This window comes from Accipiter gentilis, chromosome 22, assembly GCF_929443795.1.
Source record: "Accipiter gentilis chromosome 22, bAccGen1.1, whole genome shotgun sequence".
Taxonomy (NCBI): domain Eukaryota; kingdom Metazoa; phylum Chordata; class Aves; order Accipitriformes; family Accipitridae; genus Astur; species Astur gentilis.
Genome location: NC_064901.1, coordinates 16,924,400 through 16,945,981, shown reverse-complemented (window position 1 = coordinate 16,945,981; position 21,582 = coordinate 16,924,400). Strand labels below are relative to the sequence as shown.

Here is a 21,582-nt window from a genome sequence, read left to right as displayed (position 1 = left end):
TACAGACTCCCTCTGAACCTAAGCACCTTTTGGATAGCGGACTACATTCTCGCCCCATAATATGGGTTTTCAAGCTGGCACTGTACATCCTGGTAAAGTAGTACTCCACTGTGGTCAAGTTCTGAGGACATTATGCTGCCTGCAACGTCTTCACCCCCTGCTCTCTCCCTTGAGGGCATCAGTAAAAAGAGAAACAGAGCAATAGACAACTCATCAAAAGAGCTAGAAAACAGAGCTAGGAAAAGATGAGGTTTAACAGTTCTTAAGTTATTTAGGACACATGAAAGGCCTTTAGATCTAATCAAGGAAAATAAACTTCTGCAAAAGGAAGAAGAAACCAAAAAGTCTGCAGCATGCTCTTTAAGGCAAAGCTTAAGAGTGTTAAAATTAAAATATGAATCCATAAGGCAATAACAAACTAACAAAATGCAACACCAGCCTCATTTATAAGTCTTTCATTTAACATACAAATCACTGTGGCCCGGCCCTTCTGTTCTTTTTTTTTTTTTTTTTAAGGCTTTCTGAGGGCCTCCTCTTGGCACACACCAAATACACACTCTCTCAGTTAAAATGCATTGTTATGCTGATGCAGAAATTGTGTTATAAAACTTGTATTTGAAAGTTCTTATTGCTTCTCAAATTTGTATTAGCCACAAAAGGTAAATTCTATATAGATTTTATAGCACAGTAAAATATAAATATTGTGACTTGATGCCCAGATGAATTAAGTCCACATTTCTGATTTAGCCTACATCTTATTGCATTTGCTATTTTTAAGGAGGGAGCAATTTATGGGTACATTTTCAACCATAAAACTTTAAGAGGAAATTCCCCAATTAAAATATTTTCCCTATGGATACAGTAACTTCTAATGTGCACACATGAAAAGAGCTATGGTGATACTGACAGCCAGCAGACCTTTTTAAAGAAGAAAAGAAAAATATTTTACAGTGATTAAAAAAAACCAAAATATCCATACAACAGGAGTAATTGGTTAAACCCAGTTATATAATCTAACATGTTCTTATATAGTGGTATTATTATATATTAACGTATTATTAAACTATATAGTTATAAATTATATTCTTAAACACACAGCGATTTTAAGTATATTTGATGCTTCAGCTAACACTAACTGGAAAGCAGAATTACTAATATTTGTGATTCATACTAGTACTTTAAAAGAAACCTCTCTTGTATCTTTATACGCAAGGCAGTTTCCATTAACGTGCACATGAGCTTAGCAAAAGGAAAAGTCTTCTCAGGACTCTTAAGAACTTGTAAAGCGCTCTGCACTCAAGTCACTCAATTTCTGGAAAACTGTTTTACTGTCAGAAACTTCAGAAGGTGAGGTCTCTTTTCCCCAGCGAAATTCTGGGAGGAAATAGGTAGTTAGCACCAGCTCCTGAAAAACTACCTGCCTTCTTTCAAGACAATTCTTCCACGAAGCCCTGATGCAACACCCTTGGCCTCATTAATCAGACACAAACGTCTAAGGGCAGAGCTCGAAAAGCATCAGAGACACAAGTTTCTGGGGCGGGCGGGGAACATGCACAACCCTCTGCACCTTCTGCAACCAGAGCACCACAAGCATACACAACACCAGTGCTACACAATATGATGCAAAAATATAAACAAGGAAGGAGATTGATGCCTGAAGTTAAATGGGAACAGGCCCACTGATGAGAAGTCAGAGATACCAGCTGTCATCCTGCCTAGTCTGGGGACCACCAAGATGACTATCAGATGCTTCCAAGTTGACCTTCAGGCTTTCTATTTTCTTTCTTTCCGATTATTTTGTTCAGCATTTTGTAAGACATACTAAATTACTCCTGTCCTCTTGCTCAATTGCATGGTTATCAAAAATACTTTGGTCTACAGATGATGGACAGGCTCTAAATTCTGCTGCTGGTTCACACACCACAACGTGAGAACAAACACTGGTAAACCATATGAAAGCAATGGATTTACTTTAATGATTTCTTTTTCAGTAAACTTTGGGGTGTAATCCATCAAACTGACAAGCTGTTGGCTGCCCTTGCTTCTCTTCAAGTTGCTCCAGTAAGCTCGTTGCTAACCCATGAAATAATTTGCTTATTTCCTTATGTCTCCAGTTATTTTAAACTGAAATTCAGCGACAGCACAGGCTCTTAGCCATTCTCCTGTTATTCCATACTTTGAACTGTTTGTGGCCATTTCCCCAATCACTGGCCGCCTCCTCCTTTGATGTCTTCAAGTTCATAAGTCTGAACTTCCAAAAATAAACTTAGTGCATTTTTAAAAAACTAAAAGTAACACTGAATGATTAGATGAAATTGCAGGTAAGACAATTATACTTGTGAAACCAACACAGTTTTGGTACAAGCACAGAGTATTTACATAAAGCATGTGAAAGAAAAAGGAAGTTAGGCAGTTTTTGTCGGATGCACTGAAAACAAGCTTTTTGTCAAATCCACTCCTAGATCAAGTTCCTTCACCTAAATTATTCCCTATACTTTTACATCCGAAAAACAGATCACTTGAAATACTATGAAATCCTTAAATATAAAATATGAGCAATTAAGCCAAAAACTAAGGTTTCACCTTGTTTTGTCACTAATGACATGGGATGGGGTTTTTTATAGATGGGACGAAAGGTCAAAGTTTCTGTGTCGGAGGCTTCAATAACCTCGCTATTATTTGCTGGTTTTACCATTGAAAGGTTTATGCAGTAAGCCACCTTTATTTGTCAATTCATTTTGTATACCAAAATGCCTGATCAGGATTTTAAAATTTGAACTACAATAAAAAGCAATAGAGGTCACAACTGGCAATTTTATGGTACCACTACTACAACTACTAAAGTCATACATCTGCTTTCATAACCACAGGCCAGCTCCCTCTCAAAGGATAGGTAGTACAGACTTTTTTTTTTCCTGTTTGGAGTAGTCTGCAAAGTGATTCTGATTTTTAGAGAGGCAAGCCCTACTCCTTAGCTACTCTCTAAGCCACTTGGATGAAGTTTTCAGATATGGGTGCTGCACAAACTGTTCAGTTTAATTATTTTTGCTACTTATATTATAGTAGATGAAAATCCTTCCTATTAACAGATGAATACAAGGACCTGTTTTTAGTACAAAACACCCTTCCGTTCTTTTTCTTTGTGAAACTTAGTATAAAGAACAGCCCCTATTCATTTAAAAAAAACCTCACTCACACAATTCTTTCCAAACATCAGCACATGTACAAAACCACAATTGGGTAGAAGCTGTTAGTGAAAGGTCGGAATAGAGCATACAACCACAGATGTTTCAATCCAAGTATGAAGCAGCACAACATCAATCCATTACCACCACAGTTCCCAAAACCTTCACATTCAGACCTGTCCTCCCTCTCACACTATAGCTGATGGGGAAGCAGGACTGTTTCTGGCTTGCCGCAAACCTTTGCAATCCCCACCCACCCAATCCCCCCCAATTTAACAAGCCAAACAGCCTTCTGCACCCCTTTTCCCTCTCCCATCCCAATACCTAGAACTCTGAACCCAACTCCCCCCTTCCAAACTTTGGCCCTACTTGTCCCTTGCTCCACTCCGCTCAGCATTGTTCTTCTGGCTTGCACAAAGGAGAAGACTAAGGGCTGAAAAGGAGAGAAGGGAAAACCCTTCTCCAGGACACGCTGCATGTCCTCAGTAGGCCCATCCTATCATAAAGGAATTGCTGTTTTATCAGATAAACACTGTATTATTTTCAAGAGACCACATGGGGTCCTAACGGGAAGACTCTTCCATGAGCATATAAGCAGCTGGGGAAATATGAGATACCTACATCACAACACACGCATGCAAAAAGAAACAATTATGGTACTACACGCAGTCTTAAGCTTTGAATAGCCACGACTCCAGAGAATTCAATGTTTCATCTGAACAGTCTCCTAAAACGTGCTGCAGCACAGGATTTCTGAGAATTAGTTTACAGTGGGAAGATACGCAGCTGTAGTCTCCTAGATTTCCATGTTCTTCTGCACTACAAACCACCGTTGATTGCACGTGTCTATGATAGTCTTGAGCTGTCTAAATGCCACCCCATTGATCTATCCAATCTGTGTTAGGGACAAAACAGACATTGACATCTACGAGGCCTGCAGGGACCGAGCTGGAGGGTGACGGCAAGCCCGGGGCCGCAGTTTAACATTGCAGCTTCAGGGCAGTTGATGGCCTGCCAGGAACAGGGAGACTGCATCCTCCCATCTCCTCCATTCCTCTCTTCTCCATTTCTGGCCTACAGTCATCTCCTTGCATTACAGACACATTCAGCTTCCAAAGCAGTAGAAAACTAATCCAGTAACAAAAACTAAATCAGTCTTTTTTTGCTGAGATGATGCAACAGATGAACTTATGCTAAGTGTGAGAACTAGGGAAAGGAGCGGAAGAGAGAGGAGGGGCAGAAACAAGACTTTGGTCTTTCGGGGTACTGCTTACCTGTAATGCAAAACCACTAGCTGTAATTTAAGTCTACAGACATTTTCAATAAACTTTACTATACCCTAAAGATTTTAAGAACTTGTCCATGCCTTCCAAGTTAGAGGAGAAAATGCAAAATACAGAACATGTATATAGAAAACTCATGGCTCCACTGAATTGAAACTAGCCCCCATTACAACACTCAAAGGAATGTCTCCTTGTGACAGTAAAATACACTTAAGGGTCAACTTACCCCACAAATTCCTATTACATAGCTATTGGCGAAGCTGTTTATTTCCCTGAAAACGTACGTTTCTAAATTGAGGAGAGTAGAAAACTCCCACAATTCCTCTTACTCAAGCTGAAGCAAGCTTTCTTATAAGCATACTGTACCATGTACTGCAAACACCATCTCAGTAGCTACTGACTACTACTGATCTTACACTATGAGTTTCAGAACAAAGTTAAGACAAAACACAATGTTTAAGGAACTGATTAACATATACAATGCATCCAGAGTGTAAAAAATCAGTATTTCTAGAAGAGAGAAGCTTTGAAGACAGTTCATATCTGAAGCACCAAATACACAGCTCTTCAGCAATCCCAGTAAATTCCTACTTCCACAATTCAATATTAATAATGGATCTAAGTGCAAATGAAGATCTCACTGGGTGCCTGTCTTCATACACCCAGAAATCTGTAGAGATCTGGCTAGCCATACTCCTGTCATGACCTACCTAGTTCTGAGCCTGCTGGCAAACCAAGTTAAGTAGGCAGCTCAAGTCCATCCTTTTTCCTCCTGCTCAAAATTTCTAAACCATAAAAATAAATCAATCCCTTAACTCTTCCCCAGTATGGTTCTTACAATCCAGAGTGGAGCTTTTTGGCTTTCATTCCAGTACTTATTCCCAAAACACAGCTGTAAAGTATAAAAATTAATTAATAATGTTTTGATACAAGACAGCTCACCCAGACACTACACAGGACAGATTTACTATTCTCATCCTTTAAATAAAGCATTCAGAAATCTCCAGAGACTTGTTTTTCACAAATGTTGACAGAGACAAGTACTGCTTTTATTATCACTGTCTAAGCTTATAATACAAGTATACTATTCATTTCAAATGACCAAAGCAAAAAAAAAAAAAAAAAAAGGCGCTTCCCCTGAGCATCGATCATTATTCTCAATTATGAATCACGAAAACCATATTATGTACTAAAACCATCCAGCTTTTAAACTGCTCAGACTTCTCTGCACACCCACATTCCTATTGATGCATTCAACTAATTCATATTATGAATTTTACGTTCATAGAAAAGACCTCCACTTACAGAAAGGTGGTTCCTCGTGGAAATATCACAGGCATTTGAAGAAGGGCACAGGAAATCTCTCTTCAAAGATGCAGCAGCTGGTAAAATAGAAACAAAACTAAACAAAATATACAGATAAAACATTCCTGTTCAGAGTTAACTAATTCGAGATCTAGATAGCCAGTGAGCTGAAGAACAATATTCCTGAAAAAAAGAACCTTCCACTGATAGCATCGGCCACAAAATCTCAGCAGTACCAAACAGCAGTACTTTCAGAGAAGAATGGTCCAAGCCATCCAGGACTTTTTAAAACCAAACAAGTAATTATCTGCATTTTCCCTGTCCTCAGAACCTCCTTTTGTTACCGATTCCCACTCGCTGCTTATAAATCAACTCTTCCCACCTTTCCTTGTCCTGTTCCCTCCCTCTTCTTCTTTCCCCTTTTTTCTTTTAAACAGTCTCTGGCTCTTAACAGTCTTTCCTTCCTCCCCTTCAAGCGCCCAGCCCTCTGTCTCCCAGCCTAGCATCTTCTCCTTCCTCTCTGTTCTTCAGCCCTGTGGTATTTGAATCACAGTCGTTTCCTCCCTCTGCACTGCACTGGATGCCAACACAGGCAGCACTACCAGTACCGAACAGATTGTCCCCGCAGTCTCATTTCAGAGACCCACAGCTCACGGAGGCCAGTATTTCAGAGGAAAGTGATGCGAGGAGAAGACACACTCAGGCCCTGCAGCCACACACCGGGGTAAGCTCAGGTGCCCTACTGGCCCCTGGAAAGCGGGGCCGGTGTTAGAAACAGTGAGTGAAGCAAAATGAGGGTCCCTCGGCAAACTTAGCTGCCAGAACAGTAAACCTAAACTGAGCATGTGAAATCCGTCCAAGCTAGAAGTCTTTGACGAAAAGGGCTTAAATTGGGACAGCTCTTTCACTGTGCAACAGCCCCTCTGTAAGTTCCAACTGATGTGTCTACCAGAGCTACTCACCTAAATAACTGCAGATTAAGCTAAACAAAATACTGATTTTTTTTTCCAGCACTGCAAGTCCCAGAGCTCTGACCAATGAGTCAAGACACTAACATTTCCAGAATGGCATTTAAGGCAAACCATCACCAATGCAGACTTGCCTTCCAACACCAGGCTGCGAACTTCAGCAGATTAAGGACTGACTAATGAGGAACTCCGCCTCCTGTTCAGCAGGGCAGGACAGGGCACACAGCAGTAGGCAGCCAACTCAAGATACGCCACCCTCATTCATCAGAGTCACTCAGAAAGGGATCATTTTTAAGTAGTAAAAAATCTCGAGTAAACCCCTACTTAAGTTTCAAGAACTACACTGTACAGCTTCATACTGTGCGGGACAGTGTTATCCAAACACATCAGAACCAGTGCTGCAACACAACCCACCATGAAATATTTGATTAGGTGGACTAATCAAGACATCTAAGAGATGTCCCTTGTGTTTAACAAGGCAATACAAGCGCATGTGCTGTGCGCAGATGTCACACCCCCATCCTCTCCCACTACTCCTGGGTGAAAGACCCTCAAACAACCATCAAATCAGTAGATGGGGGAAGCCAGGACCACCCCTTCCAAAGGGAGCACCAGCTTAGAAGCAGTGAATTAACGTGTAGGCCAAACTAAGGATGTTCTATTTAACGTCATAATTTTTTTCCATTTGCAACTTCTATTGTGTAAGCTGCTTACTGTATCCTCTGATGGCTTTAGCAGCTGAGGTTTTTGGTTTTGCTTTTTAAATCTGCTTGGGACTTTCAAGAAAACAGAACAACTATGACTACAATTTGAGTAGCAGGATTTATTATTTCAACAGCTGTTCATAAGTGAGATTAAGTCCACTAATGATGGGGAAAAGAACATAGAAAAGAAAAATCAACCTTCACTTAGAAGTGCAACGTTTTCCTAAGGTCAGTAACTAATTCTGTAGGTTTAGGTCTTGCAATTTTTATTTTTAGCAAATATCCTCAAATTTTCTTTCCAATTAAAAAGGCAAACTAATGTAAAACTCTGCTGCACAACTACATTTTCAGTCCTCCAGCCATTTAGAATTATTTTCTACTTATTTTGCACTTAAAACACCTTCCAAGACATAACAGATTAAACAGAAGCCTATGCGTCAAGTAGAAGTTATCAGAAAACCTGCATGGAAAAACAATACTGAACCAGATTGAATTTGCATCTGTTTGTCTTCCGTTGCTCTTTAATGTCTTGATTTTACTAGTATAGCCTATTTCATAGAAATAAATAAGGAAAGAGATACAGCATCTTCTTGGAGTACGGGTTTTTAGTGTACTGAGCGATATAATTGACAGCACCAGCAAAGGATGTTCAATACTGGTTCCATAATTCACAGAAGAAATTTGTCAAACAGCCATCATTTAGGAAAAGAGCCATTAGAGATTTCTGGACAGTCTCCAGTCACCATGGCTTCAGGTTTCAGCACATGTAGCTGTGTTACAGCTATTTGAACAGAGTTTTTGAACTATGGTCCTTTACTGAGTGGTTCCAGTCATCACATGGGGAGACCTATCAGCCAGACAGTCCCAAGATCTGTATTACAGCATACATTTATAAAACACCTAGCCATACTGTAAGTTGCTGAAGTTACAGCAAGTCTGCTCAAATGACAGATATAGTACAACAAAAATAGTCACATAGGCCACTCATTTGTCTGGCTTTTTATATCTTTGCAAGCCAAGAACCTCCTTCTCTGTGCTCTTCTATACTGTTCTGACTCAGGCAAGACGACCTTTAAGTCAGTTCTAGTCTTGCCCAGATAGGAACTGCAGAAAAACATCATACACACAAGTAGGTGGTTACCAATACCAACACAGAATTAGTTATTCCCTCCAAGTCTTCCCGAGTGAAATACCAGTCCAGCAAAGCTCTGCAAGATACTTTTGGGGGTGGTGGGCTACAAATCAAACTCACATACAACAAAAAATGAGGGATGTTATCTTTTTAATTTTGAAAAATACCAACACTGCTCTCAAATTCGTTAAGAATTAATTACTTAATGGCAGCTTTTCAATAGCATGCTGGCTTGGACAGCCCACATTTATTCTGGATCTCACCCAGGCCATAAAAGCCTACAGAGACGAGTAAACTTGTGGTGGAACATAGCACCGCCGGCCAATTTTAGAATCTGGTCTAGATAATGAGGGACCCCAATACTCTAGGGTCTAGGGCTCCACAAGGAAACAGCAAGAAACTTAGCAAAAGTAACACTAAAAATACATTCTCCTTTTAAAAAAAACCTTATCTTTGAATTAGAAAAATTAACACACATTTTAATCCAGCCATTTAACAATTATGTGTACTAGAGCATATAAATAAACAGTCTAAATATTTTCTAAACTATTACTGATTTGCTTTGAGAGCTAGTAAAACACAGGAGATCCCAGAGCAATATGAAACAGGGTATGTGTCCCTTAACAATAGTAAAAAAGTGGGAGACAACTTAAGAATGGTAAGACAATGTAATTCTGATGCTTAGGAAGATTTAGATATATTGCTGGGGAAAAAGAAGAAGGGTAAAAATCAATTTAAGTTAGAGGAGAAAGACAAATTACAGTCAGGAAGCCACATCAAACCAATATAATATTCTCGCTTCGGTACATGTCTTAGTGAAGCAGCAGCTGTAGTGTAAATGACACTTACGACACTGTTCAACATGACCTGGAGACGCAGACCCAAAATAATCAGTGTAGAGATAAGCATAACTACTGGAAAAATTTGCTTTCAGAGAACTAAAGCAGTGGCTCAGTATAAAAAAACAAAGCATTTCAGGCCAGTCCAGCTAGAACTTGACCTGCAGCAAGTTTTGCTTAGTATTTTCATTATTAATTTGGGTGACTAAACAGAGGCCCCCCTGAAGAATCCACAAATGCCACCAAACTGGGGGGCAGGAGTTGCAAGGAGTATGGAGGAGACAATCCTGATTCCAGGTGAGCTTGGGAAATCAGGGATTCTAAAGCTGACCAGATAAAAGTTCATGCAGGTAAAAGCAAAACAAAATGCTCTAAGACTGAAAGAGATAATTAAAGTAATAAAACACACACACACACACACACACAGAATTGACCATCTAAAGAGTAATCAAGCAGAAAAGAACTTGGGGAGCTGTACTGGATCACAGACTAAGTAAGAGTCAAACCTGATGTTGTTCCTGAAATCCAAGTATCATTCTGCAAGGTGTTGAGACTACTGAGCACAAGAAGTTAAATTAAGTATTTCAAGTCTACTCAACACCATTGTCCTTGCTATGAAATACCACGCAGATCATCTAAGGAATAGATCCTAAAATCTGGTTCTAAGGTTATTAAAAACAGGTTAACAGCAACTGAAAACAAAACTTCATCATCTTAGTATATTTGGTTTTCCAAGAGGTGTTTACAGTAAATGAAAAAAAGCAGTCTTCGTGTAGAAACTCATTTTTGTGACTTACTTTTAAACAACAATGCACATGAACAGATTTCTCTTCCCCTTCATCTCGACCTTCCTAAAATAGAAAAATTCCTCCCAACTTCAGTCTCCTCTTTTCTTGGTCTTCTTGTAAAACTAACATGAAATACTTCACATAGAATTAATCAGTGCAGTTACCAAAAAAATTATACATTCCACAGTAATGCTGATACCCATGCTAATTCTCCTGCTTTTTCACATTTGGCAATTTATCTCTAAGCAGTCACAATTTTAAACCACGTTTCAATGTGAGGGTTTTTTCCTTTTAGAAAGTAGTTACGTTCTGCCCCCAGCTGATGTCATACACTGTGTTTACACCTTTAATATAAAAGAATTTAAACCTCATAGTTGTGTATGTACACATTTATTTTGGCTCTGATCATGCATGTATTTTAGCTCTGATTTTATTTTTCAGCTTTCCTATGAAACAGCAAAATTCCAACTCATACTTCAAAGACCGACATGTATTTACATCAGTACAGACAGACTCAGAGCATCTATCAGAGCTGAAGTGTCAACAGCACATACCGCAGTATGACACCACCTTTCAGCCTTTCAGCCTTTTAAAGAATTCAGACTTTCAGCAACTCTTGTTTAGGTTTTACACCACACGCACCCCACCCCCCCACCCCGCAATTCCTTCATGAACATTCCTTTCTGCCAGAAATTTAATACTAGTAAGTTGTTCACATACACAAGTTAGCTTCTGTGAACCGGTAGATCGAAACAAAGTGGCAAACACACACTTAAGGGCCATAAAACTAGAAAAGGACAGCATTCCCCTTCTCCTTTAAAAGTATGTATGCATATTTACTAGTTCAGAGATCTAAAAGCCAGAATAACATAAAAAAGCAGTTTAAAAACCCAAGACTCCTTATATATCATGTGAAAATATTTACTGAAGGACAGAACAACATTTTCATTACATCTCCAGGATTATTCTAAATCATCTGTGAAACTAGACCATGAAGTCTGGGTCCAACAGACACGCACGAGAAGGAATGCAAAACTCCTCCACTCATAGGAAGAGTACCTGCAGTGCTGCAAGAGGAAAGAAGGTAACCACTGGCATACATACGAAAGAGTGCTATTTCTCTTACACTGTCGACAGAATGAAGTGTTTTCAGATACTCTACACACATTCAGACACATTTTCAGAAACAGAACTCAAAACACCCCAATTATCTATTTGGTGTGTACCATAGATTTTGTAGAGTTCTAAAAACAAACCTTCTTAACATTCCTCTTTTGCCTTACATCTGCATTAACAGAAACAACATCAGTAATCTGGCAAACAAGTTGGAGAAAAACATAAAACAACATGGTAAAACAAAACAAGTTACCAACAGAACTTACCACATCCACCTGAACAGGGTGGCACCATTACACCTGAAGGGAGATAAATGCTATGGAAAATAGGGAATAGTGATGATGTTATCATTGCCCTATAGAAGGCTGATCTCTCTCCTAACGTAGCATTTTCCATCAGAAAATTATTAAAGTATTTCTCTCCTATATTTTGTTATTGTTTGGGAATTTGTGAGACTGAACAAACAGTGGTGAGCTCTTATATATTGCAACACCAATCTTATTCACCAACTAGACTTCATAACCACCAGCTCCCAAGTACGAGAAAGAAATTTGTGAAGCCTCAATGCCTCTAAAAGGCAAAAAAACCACTTTATATGGAGAGACTGATGATTAAGAGACAGTAGTATTATTAATCTGTGTCAAATCAGTAGTAGAATTTCAAGCTCATGGCTCCTGGTCTATTTCCATTTTTAGACAACACTTTTTCTACATATCAGGTAAATCTTTAAGAATCCACCCTCTTACCCACAAAACACAAAGAAAAGAAAAAAAAAAGAAGAAAATACTCATGTTAGAGAATAAACATCCACTGAAGTCCCAAAAAGAAATCCTACGTCATTGTGAGGGATTTCAGTCTTGATAATATTAGCCAGAGGCCTCACAGTATCACCAATAAAACTCCATGGGACTGCTGTTTGCTTTTTGTTTTGGGGATAGGGGTAAGGGTAATTAAGCTTCTTTTTCAAAGTATTTTGTCAGAATAAACATGTCTTTACATTAGACCCCATTCTGACAAATAAAAAGTAGTTTATTAGTGGATTTAGAAGTCTGTACCTGTCCAAATACAAGAAGCACCATCTAGTTTATATGAAAACCACCAAATATTGGCCTATGTGTTACATTTTATATTGATCATACTGTTATGATAAAGGCAAACAATGTTGAGGTTTCTCCTGTTCTTGCCTGCAACAGATCTATCATCACCCTGTATACTCTTATCAATAAAATTCATGCACTAAAACACACACTGCAAAAACTTTCAGGCTAATAAAAGGGAGTTAAGAAAATATTTACTAAATCTAGTTGATAATACAAAGTACTTTCCCTGACAAACAAAGGAATTTACAGCACTATCTAACACTCAGGGTCATCTTTGATTCGTGTAAACTCACATCATAGAGTGTTACTGTTAAAGACAAGTAAAACTGTTGCTTTTGTTTAAAAAGCATCAGATCTGCATAACATGGAGAAGTGGAGAAGGCATATAAATATCTTTCTATTACCTGACATATCGATAGCCTCTGCATCTTCAGTACAATTTGCAATTTCTTTGTGTTTTTATTCAAATCAACATCCAACATGACTCTTGTTGCCAAAATTTGAGGGAACTTTATCTGTTGTTAAAGAGTATCCTATATAATCAAAGCATCTCCAAGATCATCCAGGTGCACGTTTGCCATTAGTAAGAATATTAATTACACAGCTATCCTAGAGCAACACTAGATTACAAGCAGAGCCAAATTATTTGGTGAACATAGGGTAAAAGGAAAAACAAAAGTAATAAAAATAAGTCTATCATGACTAACAAAGACTAGTAAAACTCAGTTTCTTAATTGATTTTGTGCCCTATACTCCAAAGCATATTCCATCTCCACAACTTAATACTTTTAGCTCCATTCCCTGAGAACTGCTCACACTGCACACCCCATCAGGGCAATACATTGGATTTCTCTCCTGTCAAGCTACCACTTTGCACAAACCATTTGGAACTTAATGTCATTGAGACTTGCATCTATCCATCAAACTGACAGCAATCAGCAGGTTTGAAAGCAATAGGAAAGCCTAGACAACATTAAAGCACGTTTAAAAAAATAGCACATACATGCAAAGTAAGAGTATTTCTGTCCAGCACAGAAACTACCTTTTTTGTTTGTTTTAGATTTCCCCTATCAAAAATATCTTAACCAAATAAGACAACAAATCAAAACATGTTTTATTTGTTCACCTTTGTGACAATGTACTCCCAAACCCCGAAGCTACAAAAGAAAGCACCTTGCAATTATTTTTTCTTCCGATTTGAATTGTTTATATTTACAAAGTCAAATAACACATCCTGGACATTCATCCTGAATATACACTAGAACACAGATACATTTCAATGTGTACAATCCATGGCTTTGCAGGAAAAAACATTTTACAGAATTACTTTCTCATAAATTCTTAAATGGCTGTAAGAGTTTAGAGATGCACAGAAGTCAGTAGCATGACAAGCAGGATACTTTCATGATAAAGAGACACATGGAAAAATGCAGGAATGTGAGGTTATTGTTTCCCTGACCATAACAAATGAAGAGCTACTGTAAAACGATGACAGTGTGCAACATTTATCATTCTGCAAAGCAAGGACTGAAAGGGCAAGCTGTGCCTGGCAGTAACTGAACTGCATCAGCAAAGAAGTACTAACAGCAGTATGGATTTTCACGAACACTGGCACCTCCGTACTATGGCACGGTAACCAACACTGCGAAAACATCACCACCACAAAACACGACACCTGCCTTGTTGCCTTCTAAGCAGCACCTCATAAAACAAATCTGTGCAATGTTGGGGTTTTTTTCCAGTTAAAAAAGATGCCCCTTTTTCCCCCCACACCCTCCCCTTTCAGAAACACGGCCTTGTTGAAAGGTATTCTTTGTTATTTTAAATAAAAAACAAAATAGTTGATGCAGGAAAAAAAAAATAATGAACCACAGGAATAAAAGCTCCAGATTCAAAATCTACAATAAATACTTTAAATAAACAGGACATTACCTCCAGTGTTTTCATCATTATTTTAAAATCCCAGGAGATTCCCCTACTTCTGAGCAGCAAAAAAAACAGAAGGGAAAAAAAAAAGGGGGGGTGGTGTCCGTGGGGAGCTGGCTAGATTAGGAATATAAATGAGTTTATCAGCTGCTAAAACCAGGAACACCACTTCTCCAAACACCACCTTCCTGTGTAATTCAGGAAAACAAGATACATGGTAACATCTCTGTGCCCTCTATGTTTTAATATACCTCGCATTTTGGTAAAATGAAACTGAAAAGAAACCAAATGTACTCATGTATGCTCCTCTATCACAAAATGCAAAAACATTTTGACATGGCTGTTTCTAATTTTTTATAATACTTACTAATAAAATATTTCAATATAGTTCTGCAATTCCTTGTCAGAAGTACTTACTGTACAAAGGCTGTTTTTCAGACACAAAATCTGAAATTGCAGGTCTTGTGCACTTGTGCTAAAAATAAACTAATACTGTAAGCCACAAAGCTAAACTGTAAAAAAGCAAGCAAATACAGATTAAATAAGAAGATGATGAAAACTATGTTTTATGCCTAGACAGATCAGCTGAAATAAAAAGCATGAAAGAAAGACATTTTTAAATTCATATTGGCCACAATTAGGATGATCCTGAGCTGCACTGACAATCTGAATGCCAAGCAAGAGGTACTATTTCAACACCTCACTGATCAATTTAGAACCGAAGCACAATCACTGCATAGGTATTAACACAGAATAAAATTGGTTTATAGTAAATTGTATTTGCAGTTGAGGTGACCGAATAGGCAGCAGTCTCTATAAGGCTCATAGCTGAAGCACCAAACCCAAACCTTGGCCTCAAGGGTTGGTTCTATTCAAAAAAAGGGAAGAGAAAAATGTCAGTTCTCTACAGGTTACCAAAGAACAAGGAAGAAAACGTCTCATATTTTTGCCAGAGTGAAATTATGGCCAAAAAAAAAAAAAGTCTGTCAGGAAAAAACAAAACCAGTAACTGTAGTCCTTTGGTTATAGAAGACTAAGCAGCTTTTGTAGCACCTTAAAATTCTGTCTAATGGTGATCTTTGTTGACACCTTCCATGCCAGAATTTCAAAGTATGTATTAATGCACTCTTGCAATTTCCCACACGCACCATAAAGCTCTAAGGGTCTCAAAAGGTTTCTTATATTGATTTGCTTCAGAATTCACTCATTTAAGGGAAACGCTAAATCTCCATTTCCATTTAATAGGCAAAATTAGAAAACAGCTTAAATCCTGATTATATAAAAATGTTAGAAGAGGGTCAGCCACAATCCTCTTTGCTCTGTGGATGAACAATTCCAGAAGTGTCCTTAGAGCACTGAGACAATTTTTTTTTAATTTTCTGAGGGTCCCTATGGACTGAAGGTACCTAACTGCATAGCTATCCTAGAAAAACAAAGAGCCATATTATTTGGTGATCATGGAGTAAGAGTAAACATAGGTAATAAAAATGCAGTAGGCATGCCTTTGGACATATCTGTAGAGGTATTACTCATCTGGAATCAGCATAGGAAGACTATGAAGATAGCTGTATCCATCAATTTATAGACCACTGCTCACAAAAAAAAAAAAGGCCCATAAACCCCAGCCATAGACAGCATTAGGAATTATTCTGAAAAGAACACCAGTCCTTTATCATACCACTGTATTAAATTTCTGCCTTCGGTACCAAATGCAATTCTGCTCTTCCCAATTAAAAAAAAGCTACTGCAGAATTAGAAAGAATAAGAGGAAGGCAACAAAGAGCAAAAGGTACTAGATTTCCTGATACAGGAAGTCCTGACCTAGAAATCACCAGACCTTAAACCCACAGTTACAAAGCTGTCCTATATTCCTCCATTTACATCTGTTGCCAAACTCTGTCAGAGGCAGCACCAGTGTGCTAGAGGCAACTTGGATTTGAGCAAATACAGTAAGCTATCTGTAACACTGGATTTCTGGATGAAAGACAACAGTTAAGATTTTAACATATGAGAAAATGCATCCAACTTGTCCAAATATTTAACCTGCTCGTTTGAATATCTTTCCAGTATCTATAAAGATGGTTTTGAGTCTCAACATTCCTTTCTATTTCCAAGCCATATTAATAAAACCAAAGCTAAACCACCCAGATTAGCCTTTACTAATGGAGAAATGACAACTGCTTTGCAGAATAATCCAAGAGAGCACACTTGGCCCACAACTTAATTCCACGGCCAAGACATTAAATAGCCACTACCTTTACCTGCTCTTCTCCCTCAAGTTTTCAAAATCTTCCAAACCTACCTCTGCTTCCCTTTTATAGTCAAGGACAGATGCAAGAAGCAAAGATTTGCAAAGAACACACGTCTGTCTCCCTTCACTCCCTCCCAGCATGTAAATGTTAAAAGAATGCTACAAACTTCTGATTCCAAATTAATCCCAGCTGGGAAAGCGCTCAGGCCCCAGACATTTTGCAGCTCATCCTCTTTCCAACAACCTCCTCCCAACAGCCACTCATTTTCAGAGAAGAGAGGCTAGAGCAGCAGTTACCCTTTCTCAGAAGAAGGAAGGGTACACTGGTTCTCAGCTTCATCCTTCCTCCTCAGCCAGCCTCTGCCAAGAGCTCTAGCATGGGTGCTAGAAGGGAGGAAAAGAGGAATAAAAATAGAAAGTTATGCTAAAGAAAATAAATGCCTAAAAGCAGTAGAGAAAATAAAGGAAAAAAGAAAAGAATAAGAAAATAAAAGAAAACAGAACACAAAGAAAAATAATATTAAACTTAATTTGGAGTTTAAACAATGATTATTCAGTGCTTCCTCATACCCTGAAAAACCCAATCTATACTACTACACATACATACACGCACTTACTGCACCTCTGGGCGATGGGCTTTACAAACACATTACCAAGAGCACAACAGCATGAGGAAGAGAGAACAGCAGTTGCTGTTCCCATAAGGTGTGGCTGTTCCCCTAAAATATGACTGTCACGCAAAGAAATCCAGGTCTTTAGGAGCCATACTACACCAGTACTGACAAGGCTGGTTTAGAAACAAAAAAAACACACACACAAAAAAACCAACAAAAACCACACAACACAAAAAAAACCACAAAGAAGAAAAAAAAGAAAAAGATCTGTCTTTTCCAGCATTTCTTGTGTCACAACTACACAACCAGAAGATTCCAAACAATTCCAAGTGTGCAGGACCAAGTAAACAGATTGGCCCAACAACCAGATGAGAAGCTACATGCTAAAAAACCTTATACAAATTAAGAGGAAGCGCTATTTATTAATTGCATTACTACTAATGGTGTAAAGAAGATGGAGACTCCCTTTTTACAAGGAGTCACATTGAATAGACGTGGAATAATGAGTGCAACTTAACTCCTGGGGAGATTCCAATTGGATACAAGAGGAAGATTTTTCACAATGAGACCAGTCAGCCACTGGAATAATCTCCCCAGGAAAGTGGTGGATTCCCTAGCACTGGGCACTTTTAAGATTTGGCTGGACAGGGTGCTGAGCCATCTTGTCCAGATTGTGCTTTTGCCAAGAAAGGTTGGACCAGATGATCCTTGAGGTACTTTCCAACCTGGTATTCTATGATAATGCGAAAATTACACAGCAGCATTCACATTATGATGTGTATATACATGTATGCTATGTTATATACATAAAAAGACATGACTAATGGCTCATGCTGATGGGATCTATAAAACTAGCATCACACTGTCTAGTAGACACTGATCTTTATCTTTCATCAAATGGAGCAGAGTTAAGTTGTGGTCTTGCATTATGCATAAGCAGTGAATACAATTAGACTGAAAAGCAAGCTGATCTCCGATCTCAAGTGGAAAGTGTGAACTCTGATCTTCACAGGTGACGGCTCTGTGCACTACTCCAATTTACTAGTTAGCTTCCTTGAATCTGTACGCAATAGACAACTTGCAACACGTAGTTGTGGCTAATCTTACGCAATCCATTAATGTTTAAACAAGCAAGAATACCAAATAAGAGAGCAAAGCAGTTACGTTACTTTGCTCGGCACAGAGAAACTGCAATTAGTTCTTGATTTTACAGGTCAAGAAGGATGCTGAAAAACTGGAGGAAAAAAATTAAAATGCCTACAGGAACATAGAGAGCAAGAGAAAGAAGGAATTTGATGTCTCATCAAGCAGAGATATAAAAGAACCACCAGTCACTGGAAACTACACCTAAACAAATTCAGGCTAGAAACGAAGCTTCTTTTGTTTTCAGATAGATGGAATCATTTAAGAATTGCTCATTTCCAAATTCCCAGAAATGTTCTCATTGAAACTGGATGCTTTCCAAATAAAAGCTGTATTTCACCTTGGTGTATCTGTTCTGAAGAATTAACTTACGAAATCTAATGGTCAATGCAGTTGTAGTAGTCGCAGTTGCATATGTTCTCAAAACGCTTTACAAGGGAACCAAGCATTTTCCCTCTACAGGTAAAAAACAAAGCAGAGAAATAACACTAATAGCCAAGAGCAGCACAGGAATGAAATTCACAGTGCCTAATTCCAATTTTGCTACTCTAGGGTTTCCTTCTGTTGGGTTGGGGGGGAGGAGGAGTGGTGGTGATTTGTTTTTTGTTGGTTTGTTTTGGTCTGGGTTTTTGTGGGTTTTTTTATCTAATTCAGCCCATGAGCTTACTTTTTTTTTCCTGCTTCACAGATTCCACTTCTGTTCAGTGTCTCAGATTTAATTGCTGATTCTTGGTACTAACCTGCAATAACAAAAAATATTTTAACTGCGGAAATCTGCTGCTATTGAAGTTTAAGCACAGCACATTGTACTTTAGCAATATGCAAGCTGAGCCATGCAGAAAATCAAAATACCAGGGTTGCTCATTCTTCACCAGCCAGTTCCACAAAATGTTAATATGGCAGGATCAACTAGAGAAAACATCTTGTTTGTTAATCAGTGTACATTTCTAATCATACGTAGTACTAAGTACATAGTTAACTAGTTCTAAGTTATAGTACATCCCACATTTTAAAGGTAAAACTAGGAAAAATTCATACATAGAATAATATATGTGTTTAATCTACCAACAGCTCTCCACATTTATGCAAGCTACAGAACTCAACAGTATGAGTTTTACAAACCCCACTCAATTTCCAGGGCATAGGATTGCAATGATTAAGCAGCCAAACTCCCCGACGGTCTCAAAGAAGCTATGCTAAAATCCATGCTGTTAAATCCTTGCAATCTTTTTTAATCCAGGCTAGCTAGATTAAAGCTAACTTGGGTGTGCCTAACCATTTTGAAATTGGGAAGTTTGCAGACATAGCATATGTACCCTCATTCTTGGCCTGCCTAGTCGACACATGCCCATAACAGAAATGAACATGGATCATTACAATCCGTACCACTGAGTCTTCAGTCATTCTGGACCAAGAAAACCATGATCAAAGCCTAAAACCCTCACCAGCTTACAGGTAGCCAAAAATTAATGGGATCCAGGCTTTTCTCTTTTCATTCACGCATATACACTTAGTTTCTGAGTATGCAATTCTTTCAGCCTCATAAACAATGAGATGAAGGTGAGACTTCTCTCACGAACACCGATTTCGTATTATAATGGACATATTTAGCTATTAAGAACATTATCTAGTTTTGCTGAATGGTCCAACTGCAATTCTCCATTTCTAGAGTACATTATTTAATCTCCCAACTATCACATGCCAACTTCTGGTAATTCACCGCACTGTTTTTTGAACACAGAAGGAGATAAAAATATACTATTAAGCACTTTCTATTTCTTTTCCATTTAAAGATAATACCTGTAGTTATCCTCTGTCCTGGTTACAGCTGGAAAAAAAGTTAATTTTCTTCTTAGTAGCTGGTGTAGTGCTGTGTTTTGAATTTAGTACGAGAACAATGTCAATAACACACTAATATTTTAGTATAAACATTGCTTAGCAACAACTAAGTCAAGGTTTTCAGCTTTTCATACTGCCCTGCCAGCGGAGGCTGGGAATGCACAAGAAACCGGGAGGGGACACAGCCAGGACAGCTGACCCAAAGGAGCCAAATGGGTATTCTATACCATATGACACGGTGCCCAGTATATAAGCCTGGGCAGTTGGCTGGGGAGCACTGTGGCTTGGGGGTTGGCTGGGCACCTGTCAGCAGGTGATGAGCAACTGTGTTGTGCATCACTTATTTTGTATATTCTATTATCATTATTTTCCCTTCCTTTTCTGCCCTATTAAACTGTCATTATCTCAACCCATGAGTTTTACCTTTTTTTCCCCCCAATTCTCTCCCTCATCCCACTGTAGGGGGGGAGCGAGTGGCTGCGTGGTGCTTAATTGCTGGCTGGCAACAACAGCATCTAATACTCCTACTCCCTTTGTCTCTCAGGTGCGTGCATGCATGCACAGGAACATGTATGCATATAAAATACATACATGCACTCCTCAAGCAACACTCTGTTTTTATGAGGCCAAGACTATAAGCACTAATTGCGGGGGGGGGGGGGGATCCTAACTTTCTTCAGACTCCTCAGGGAAACAGCTGTACACACCTACACAACCCTAATAAAAGAAACCCTTTGTACAAATCACCAACTAAACCTTTGGGAAATTTCTGCAAAAAGATGAAAACCTGCAAAATGCAAGAAGGGAACACAACTCTGCACCCCACCTCCTGGCCATTCAGACAAAGGGTACCCATACAGCTGCCATCTCCCATTACAGGGAGCACGGCACTATGTATGAACTCTTAAACATGTCCCTGTGAAAGAGCAAGGATCACCAAGACAAAACCTTTCCCACCCCAACTCCACCCCAGGCAACCAGGCCTTATTACCAGTGATAAACAAAGCCACAGGGCTTCCACCTGTCAAAAGGCAAACAATAGTACAGACAAAACCAGCAGTTTTAAATGCCATCTTATAAAAACATAACTTAAGGTCAACATCAGCCACTTAGACACAGTGACCATCCCTTCCTCTTCCCCCCCCCCCCCCCCCCCCCCCCCAGTCCTCCACTTTATCTTAAGTACAGGTCAAGGAGAAATAACCAGTCTCAGGCTAAATTGTATGCAGAATTTTACAAGTTTTATTCTGTCATCTAACAAAATCTGGAATCTAACAAAACTAAGTTCATGCTGCTGTCTTGTGCCTAAATATCTTTACAAATCCAATTAGAGTCCATATTTGAAACATAAGCAAAAATCAGCCTTATTGGAGCACGTTACTATTTCTA

At 38.8% G+C, this 21,582-nt stretch overlaps 1 protein-coding gene across 12 annotated transcripts in view; it reads right to left on the bottom strand.

Moving 5' to 3' along the window:
• Positions 1 to 21,582, bottom strand: part of SIPA1L1 (signal induced proliferation associated 1 like 1) — a 225,431-nt gene that overhangs the window by 127,898 nt on the left and 75,951 nt on the right. For 10 of the 12 annotated variants that reach the window (XM_049825433.1, XM_049825432.1, XM_049825431.1 and 7 more), the window contains one exon: positions 5,774 to 5,850. The exons of 1 other annotated variant lie outside the window; for it this stretch is intronic. The gene's annotated coding sequence lies outside the window, so the exon portion shown is untranslated. Of the gene's footprint in view, positions 1 to 5,773; positions 5,851 to 6,155; positions 6,243 to 21,582 lie in introns of those variants that run through there. One more of the 12 variants, XM_049825437.1, reaches the window with a different exon arrangement.